The sequence below is a fragment of the Hyperolius riggenbachi genome, chromosome 1 (genome assembly GCF_040937935.1).
Source record: "Hyperolius riggenbachi isolate aHypRig1 chromosome 1, aHypRig1.pri, whole genome shotgun sequence".
In the NCBI taxonomy this organism is placed as follows: domain Eukaryota; kingdom Metazoa; phylum Chordata; class Amphibia; order Anura; family Hyperoliidae; genus Hyperolius; species Hyperolius riggenbachi.
In genome coordinates this window covers 548,008,142-548,017,360 of record NC_090646.1, presented here as the reverse complement: position 1 = coordinate 548,017,360, position 9,219 = coordinate 548,008,142, and positions in this window count along the sequence as shown.

The following is a 9,219-nucleotide window of genomic DNA, read 5'->3' as shown; positions in this document are numbered from 1 at the left end:
GGTCTATGACCCATAGTAGTACGGCTGCACTGGACCGGTGGTGCGCATCTTTGATCGCGCCTGTTGCTGGGCACTCTGCGCATGAGCGTGACGTCACTTATGACGTCACGCACATGCGCAGAAAGTGCCCGGGAACAGCCGACCCAGCGCAGCCGTACTACTACGGGTCATAGCGACCCAGAAGTAGTACAGGGTGAGGGGTTCGCCGGTGAACGATTTGCAAACCGTTCAACAACATCCCTACTGTTGATAGGCAGCGAAATGCTTCTCAAACTGTCATAACTGCTGCCTGGTATCTGCCTGTTGCTGCCTGGTTTGCCTGGTATCTGCTTGTTGAGTACACAGTTTAACAGTCTGTGGAAAAGAGGCCTAAAGATGTCACCACCTGTGATACATTTCAGAATGTAAATAGGGTTGAGGAAAGAATTTACAATGGGCAAACACTGACTAAATAGTCAGTGTAGTTGTGTGTGTCACACAGGAGGGGAGGGGCTGCTGCAAAAGAAATCTGACAAAAGCTTGTTGGATTTCTGATTGCGACTGTTCTCCTCTTCATGTACCAGCGTGGCTTTACTTCACCTGCTCGAGTACGGCTGCGCCATTCAGAAAACTGATACTGCGAGGGGTGTAGCTATATTCACACGGGTGCAACACAGCGGCGCTCATCCGTGAAGAGGAGCATGGTTGTAATCCGCAGTAGGTCTCAGGCTGCTGCGGTGGTCTTTAAAAGGACATAGGAACCCTCTTGATCCTTTTTGTTTTTTTACCTTAAGGCTACTTACACACTAAGACGTTGCGTTAAGTGCTACGTTAAGGTCGCATAACGTGCACCTAACGCAACGTATGGTGGTGCGGGAGAGGACGTTAGAGTGAGCCGCGTTAGGCAGTTCTATCCGCATAAACAGTGGCACTGATTGGCCGGTGGGACCTCGTGATGCGGAGTGAGACACTCCGCATCACGTGGTCCCGCCGGCCAATCTGCAGCCGCCAGTGCAGTGCATATTAAGTAGCCATGTGCACGGCTACTGTAGCGGCATCTCCCCGCCTCCTCTCGCCCCCCACTGAGCATGTGCAAACAGTCTAACGCGGCTTAAGCCGCTCAGAACGCACAGTACGCTGCACTTTGCCCGAACGTGCAGCGTTACTGTGTAACGCAACGTGGGCAGTGTGAACAGCCTCATTGACTTTGTAGTGCTGTGCGGTGGGCTGCGTTACAGGCTGCACTAACGTGCGCCTGTAACGTCCTGGTGTGTAAGTAGCCTTAAGGGAAAGTCCAAGGAGGAAAAAAAAAACCAAAAATCTACTCACCCGGGGCTTCCTCCAGTCCCTTGCAGTGGTCCTGTGCCCTCTCCGCAGCTTTGGTGGCTCCTGGTCCCCTTCGGTGCAGGTGAGGTCGGCATCTACTGCACCTCAGCGAGCAGCTCTCAGAATCGCACTGACGTCATCCGGACTGTACTGCGCAGGTGTAGTAGGCATCTTGCACCAGAGGGGACCCCGGGCCACCGGCGGGTAGTGGAGCTACGCCGAGGGCACAGGACGGCTGCAAGGGGCTGGAATAAGCCCCAGGTAAGTAGATTTTTGTTTTTTTTCTGTAGCTCGGATGTGTCCTTTAAGATCACCTCAGATTACTTTAACATTGCATTTTATAATGAAATTCTTAAAGGAGTACTTTAGGGGTAAAAATAAAAAAAGAGTTTAACTTCCCTGGGACTACTACTAGCCCCCCACTGACATCCTGTGCCGGGACAAAACAATCCTCCTATCTCCCGCTGCAGGAAGCTCCCGGCGACGTCAGCAGGAACAAGGACGTGCAAATCCGTCAGTGAGCCGCGACGGGAGACCAGAGGATAGTTTTGTCAGGATGTCTGCCAGGGCTGGTAGAAGCCCCAAGCAATTTAAATTCTTTATTTTTACCCTTACAGTACTCCATTAATGTTTTATTCATATCTAAAGCTCCTGACCAGAGACAGTGGCGTAGCTACGGAGGTATGGACCCCAGAGCAAGTTTTACATTGCCCTATCCCCAAAGGACTCTATACATAACAATGCTTACCGGTAGTGTGGTTTGCTTTCCTAAAACAGAGGGTATTTGCGATAATTTAGCTTTATGTGAACATTTGCGGTTACCCACAATGCACCACTACCTTCTGTTTTAAAGAAAATCTGTAATGACAAAAACTGGGAGGTACTCACCACGGGTGGGGGAAGCCTCCGGATCCTATTTTGGCTTCCCCCGTCCTCCTCGGTCCCACGGCGGCGGTGAAAATACTCCCGGAGCGGCGGCGATCTAAATATTTACCTCTTGGCTCCAGCGCAGGCGCAGTATCCGCTCTTCCCACGGAGATAGGCGAAAATAGCCGATCTTCGTCGGGCCGCTCTACTGCACAGGTGCAAGTCGCCTGCGCAGTAGAGCGGACCCCATGGAGATCAGCTATTTCCGCCTATCTCCGTCAGAAGAGCCGCAACAGCGCCCCCGCTGGAGCCAGAAAAGGTAAATATTGCACAGCGCGACAAATTGTCGGCTGTGCGTTCCGGGGCTGCAGCGAGACCACCGTGGGACACAGGAGGACGGGGGAAGCCTCGATAGGGTCCAGAGGCTTCCCCCTACTGAGGTGAGTACCCCCCAGGGGAACTTTTTTTCAGTACAGGTTTTCTTTAAAGGGGTTCTTTCGCGAAAAAAGTAGGCAGTTAAAAAATGTGACAGATGACAGGTTTTGAGCCAGTCCATCTTTTTAAGGGGGGTTCTCAGGGTTTTCTTTGTTTTCAACAGCATTTCCTGAACAGCAGTTGCAAAGTCTAACTGACAAATAGTGTGCAAGTGATTAGGGAGGCCGGCTGGTATCTTACTATGTTGGCAGTTAAACTGCTGTTCAGGAAATGCTGTTGAAAACAAAGAAAGCCCTGAGAATCCCCCTTAAAAAGATGGACTGGCCCAAAACCTGTCATCTGTCACATTTTTTAACTGCCTACTTTTTTCGCGAAAGAACCCCTTTAAGAAGGCAAATCACACTAAGCATTGCTTTTTAGTAGGAGGGCTTTTCGTTCTCTTTTAGTCCCCTATACTTTCCTTGTGGTTTTGGGTTACCCCGAGCTGCTCGGTTACTCTGTTATACATAACAATTGATACAGCGCACCTAAACCTGCCATGGACAACCACAGACACTGTTGTTGTTCTTGGCAGGTTTTGGTGCGTTGTATCATTTGTGCAGATCAGAGGTACAGGAAGGGGACGGGGAACAGTTTGTTACTGATCATCTGTAGAAGTGATTATTACCATCACAGGACTAGTAGAGAGCTAATACTGCAGTTGAGAGAGGACGCCTCTTGCCCAAGTGCCCTGGTGCAGTCGCAACCTTTGCATCCCCTATTGCCATGTCACTGACCGGAGATACTGATTTCTTTTACTGTAAAATACAGTTAGGGCTTGTCTCCATTCATCAGTTTTTCTGTGCATTTTGCTGCACAGGAAAACTGCAACCAATGTTAATCAATGGGCTAGTTCACACTTGAATGCATATTTTACATGCATAGAAATTATTGACAGCAATGCAAAACTGTCAGACAACTCATGCAGAAAAAATGACAAGTGGAGACTAAGGAAAATTGGATACTTACCTGCCGGTAATTTTCCTTTCCAGATGTGTCCATGGCAGCACGATAGGGTTAAGTCCCGCCCACTTCACCCCATAGGACCAAGAATGAATAAATTAAATCCCTTAAGCGTCCCTCCCCAGTCTTGTAACTCGTAATCACTGAATCTAGGGAGGGAGCCTCGTGCTGCCATGGACACATCTGGAAAGGAAAATTACCGGCACGTAAGTATCCAATTTTCCTTATTCCATATGTTTCCATGGCAGCACGATAGGGAGATAACTAGTCAATTAATACAAAGGGAGGGATGAGGTGCAATTCAGAAGTTTTAATGATAATCACACAGTATTTACAGTTAACACACTTGTACCAAACTGTACAGAGGTACTCGCAGCTGGGTCTACCCTGTAATGTCTCATAAAGGTGTTAATTAAACTCCAATTTGCGGCCTGACATATCTTTTCGGGTGACACCTTAATGAACGCCTCCCAAGAAGCCGCCAAACCTCTTGTTGAGTGTGCACAGATTTTTTCCGGAGGAACCAGATTACGTATCCTATACGCCTCCTGGATAGTCTTGACCAACCAATTGGCTATCGTCCTAGATGATGCCGGTAGGCCCTTCCTATATCCAGTAGATATAACAAAGAGTCTTTCAGATTTCCTAATAGAGGCGGTTCTTGAAATGTATTCTTTCAAGGTAGCCCCCACATCTAGAGGATGTGGAACAGTGCTTTCCTCCTGCCATAATGTTGGTAGGGTCCAGTCCTGGTTGAAGTGATACAGGGTTGCAACTTTTGGAATAAATTGTTGAATTGGTCTGAGAATTACCCTGTCTGGGAAGAAGGTTAAGGATGGTTCCACAGAGCCTAGTGCTTGAATTTCTGAAACTCATCTGGCTGATGCTAAGGCCACGAGAAAAACTGCTTAGTATGATAAATGTATGAGGTCACAGTCTTCCACCGGTGTAAATGGCGGTTCCGACAGGACCTCCAGCACTAGAGGTAAATCCCACTTGGGGAAGAAAGTCCTTCTCGGAGGTTTCTGTTTCATCACACCTCTGAGGAACTGTATGACCAGAGGATGCAGAGCCCATCTGGAATCAGTGAGTGCTGATAAAGCTGAGACTTGGACCCTTAAGGAATGATACCCTAGTCCCTTATCCAATCCCGTCTGTAAAAACAGAAGTATCTCCTTCACCTGAGGCTTGAGAGGATCGAGATGTCGTTGATTCATAAATGTAATAAATCTATGCCAGATGTTCTGATATGATGTCTTTGTGGATGGCTTCCGTGCGTTTAGTATGGTGTCAATGACTGAGTCTGGGAGGTCTAACAACTCCAACTTCCTCCTTTCAATGTCCATACTGCCAATTCCAGTTTGTCTGGGTGGATGATCGGTCCTTGGTGTAGCAGCTTGCGGCACTGTGGGAGTCTCACCGGCTGATTCGTCTTCAAGCGCCATAGTAACGGAAACCAGTGTCTCCTTGGCCAGAACGGAATTACTGCTATTAAGGTGACTGGCTCCCTGAGTAGTCTCAGCAGTAACCTCTGAATCAACGGCACTGGGGGAAATACATACCCCACTGTAAAGTTCCATTTCGACAGTAGTGCATCTGTTGCTATCGCTTTCCTGCACTGCCACCTGGACATGAAGGTCTCGCACTTCGTGTTCTTTGAGGTTGCCATTAGGTCCACCTCTGGTACTCCTATCTGGTTGCAGATCCTTTGAAATATGTCGTCGTTGAGGGACCACTCGTTGTTGTCCAGGCGGTTTCTGCTTAGAAAATCCGCCTGTGTATTTTCGGGACCTGGAATATATGTTGCTGTTAGATTGAGTAAATGGTTCTCCGCCAGATAGAATATTGGAGCTACTTCCTGCAGAAGTCGCCTGGACCGTGTTCCGCCCTGCCTGTTGACATAGGCTACCGTGGTGTGGTTGTCCATCCATAGAAGAACCTGCTTTCCTTTGAGGCGTGCTTTGAACTTGTGTAGGACTAGATAGGCCGCACGTATCTCCAGTATGTTTGCTGGAAGGCTGGTATCCTAAAGTGTCCCCAGACACCTTGCAACATTTCTCCTAGTAGGTGACCTCCCCATCCCGACTGGCTGGCATCCGTGGTCACTATGATGTGTGAGGAAGGACAAATCTGTAACGGAACTGACAGATTTTTCCTGTCTGTCCACCAGAACAGTCTGTTCCTCATTGCCTGAGATATCAGAATCTGCTGGGACATCTCCCTGCTGTGCCACTGAGTCAGGAAACCAATCTGCCAAATCCTGCAATGCCACTGCGCCCACCGAACCATAGAGATCGTTGAAGTCATTGTTCCAAGTAAACTTAGGCACTGAGTCGCTGATGTTGCTGACAAGCAGATCATGTTCCGTACTTTCTGAATAAGCTTTTCTTGCTTCTCCAACGGAAGATGGTGTTCAAGAGGGTGTGGAACAAGGCTCCGAAGAATATGATCCTTCTTGACGGTGTTAGTTGGCTCTTTGCTAGATTTACTCTCCACCCAAAGTTTTCCAGCTGTAATAATAGTGTCCGTCTGTGTAGCAGTATCTGATCTTTGTCTTGATCTAACAGTAGCAGGTCGTCCAGGTAATGGAACAATCTGAGTCCCTGTACTCTCAGGATCTCCACCAGAGATAGTAATATCTTTGAGAAAGTCCTTGGCGCTGTACAGATCCCGATGGGAAGTCTGCGGAACTAGAAATGAAGGTTGCCGATGGTAAATCTGAGGAATCTTTGGAAATGAGGATGGATCATAATGTGCAGATAGGCATCCTCCAGATCCACTGAGAGGGCCCAGTTGTTCTTCATGATTACCCTTGTGATTGTTTGTAATGTTTCCATCATGTACTTTGTTAGACTAATATGTCTGTTTAATCTTCTTAGATCCATCACTGGACGGAGGTCTCCGGATTTCTTTTTTACAAAGAACAACGGGGAATAGACACCCATCCCTCTCTCTGCCTGAGGAACTTGAATGATTGCGTTCTTTGCTAGTAGACTTTGAATGTACTCCATCAGAATGTGTTTCCTTTCATTAGATACTGAAATATTCGTAGCTTTGAATATTCTTGGGGGCATTGTGGTGAACTTCCATCAATGTCCGTACCGTACAGTCTGTACTACCCAGGGGTCCTTGATGTTGTCCGCCCAGACATCCGCAAAGGCCTGAAGCCTTCCGCCTACTGGCAATGCCTGAGCGGTCCAACCATCAAAAAGACTTTTGCTGGCTAGACCCCTGGGTAGTCTTCTTCTGCTTATTCAGTCTCTGCAAGGTTGTCTGTGAGCTCTGCCAGTTTCGTCTAAAACCTCCTGTAGGTCCGGTTTATATCCGGTATATCCGGTTGTAGATCTGAACCTGCCCTGCTGATAAGCTGGCCTCTGAGTTGAAGTCGGCTTCCTGCCCCTACGGTCCTGGGGAATCATTCCAGACTTTCCTCCAGTCACTCTACTGATGGCAGAATCCATAGCCTGCCCAAACAAGTTCTTTCCATCGTAGGGAATCTTACACCACTCCTGGTTGGAACCTTGGTCTGCCGACCAATGTCTGAGCCATAGGGCTCTCTTGGAAACCACAGAATGTAACATGGATCTTGATGAGCAACGGAGAATATCAACGGCTGCCTCACCGACAAAGTCGGCTGTTAACTTAAAATCGTCAAGAGCTGCTATAATTATCTCTTTATCCGCATCTGATCTTATGGCTTCCTCGATATTCTCTGTCCAGCCCCTTAAAGCCTCTGCCACTGCTGTCAGCGCCACCGCGGGTTTGCAGGCACTTCCTGACGAAACATACGATTTCTTCAGTTCTGAATCAATCTTCCTCTCTAAAGGATCAGTGAATGAAGTCGAGTCTTCACGGGGTAACGTCACATGCCTGGCTAAATTCTTAACCGATGCATCCACCCTAAGCGGTTCGTCCAAAACCGCCGTCTTACTCTCTTCCAGAGGATATAGCTTATTAAATTTATTGGCTAAAGAAGGCTTTTTATCTATCCTCTTCCATTCATCCAGAATGACTTCATTAATCCTGTTGATAAACGGGAAAGTCTTAGTACTTTTCTTCAGGTTAGCGTAATAATCCTTCCAAAAATGAAAGTGAGAGAGAGAGAGCGAGTAAGAAGAGAGGTATGGAGTACCCAATTTACGTGCATTGCACATCTGAATACTATGACATAAGATCATAACAGGGAGCATTGCAACCGTACAACCTGCACCATGGCCAGAAATGGTGACTTCAGCAGCCAGCGCCATTTAGTTGCTGGCAGGGAACCTCAGCAGGAGAGGCTGAACCTGCTGGTAGAAGGAAGCAGACTATCGGTCATCATGTCAGTAATCCTTGAACTTCTGATTAGCACCGGTCCTAGGGGTGAGGTGATTTGCGAGGACAAAAGACTGGGGAGGGACGCTTAAGGGATTTAATTTATTCATTCTTGGTCCTATGGGGTGAAGTGGGCCGGGCGGGACTTAACCCTATCGTGCTGCCATGGAAACATATGGAAAGGCCCTTATGCACAAGGCCAGCATCTTGCACCATCTTCACTCATGATTGTTTGCAAATCATCCCATCGGCGGCAGGGGTGTGGAGTCGGAGCCATTTTGGGTACCTGGAGTCGGAGTTGTAGTCGGTGGTTTCATAAACTGAGGAGTCGGAAGTCGGAGTTGGGTGATTGTAGTGCCCTGGTAACTATTAGACTAAGGAGTCGGAGTTGGCGCCATTTTGGGTACCTGAAGTCGGAGTTGGAGTCGGTGGTTTCATAAACTGAGGAGTCGCAGCCGCACTCAAAGCAAGTGGTTAAAAAGAGAAAGTGGTCCGTGCCCCCCTTCCCCCCTATAAGAGACCGTAGATTCCGCAACTCTCTCGAGTAGTTAGGATATTCTTAACATGACAGGGATATGGGCCCTTGTGGAGAAACGTTCAATCTAGTTTGTAAATGTTTAAATATAAAATACAACCATGGGATAGCTAAAAAAAATCCCAAACTTTATGAAGGGTTTCAAAGTGGCAGAAGATGTCTTCTAGAGTGGACCTGAACTCTTGCACAGGACAGAAGTAAAACAGAGAATGCCCCCTGTATATATTTAGAGAGTTTAGCCTGTCTAATTCCTTCTCATCTGATCACAAGTGTCATTTGATGTTGCAGCTGTGCCAGCTCAGGAACTTCAGCAGAGCAGCTAATTTGTAAACAGGATGTTAACCCTTTGTCTGCTTCCATGAAAGCAAGAAGTTGACTCACTGCAGTTTTATTGCAGGATTTGTATCAGCTCTAACAAAGAAATGTTTTTTTTTTCTTTAACGGTTATTATGCTTGTTTCTTTTAGAGCAGAGAGGAAGTTCTGAGTCCAAGTCTGACCTGGAAATATTCTGCTTTTGTACCACTCACAGGTCTTCTAACAGTATGCATATACAGTAGTTACTATATCTAGATTCGCATTATTAAGAGCTTTCTAAAGCCAATAAAGTTCCCTGGAGTGGAAGTTTATTGGCATAGTGTGATGGGTGAGCGGGTTTTAGAGGGCTCTTCAACCAACCTTAGAGGCAATTGGCATAGGAGCATTACTAAAAGCTAAGTATTTACTGTTAATAGGTTATTAAAATGATTTTTTTTTTTTACCT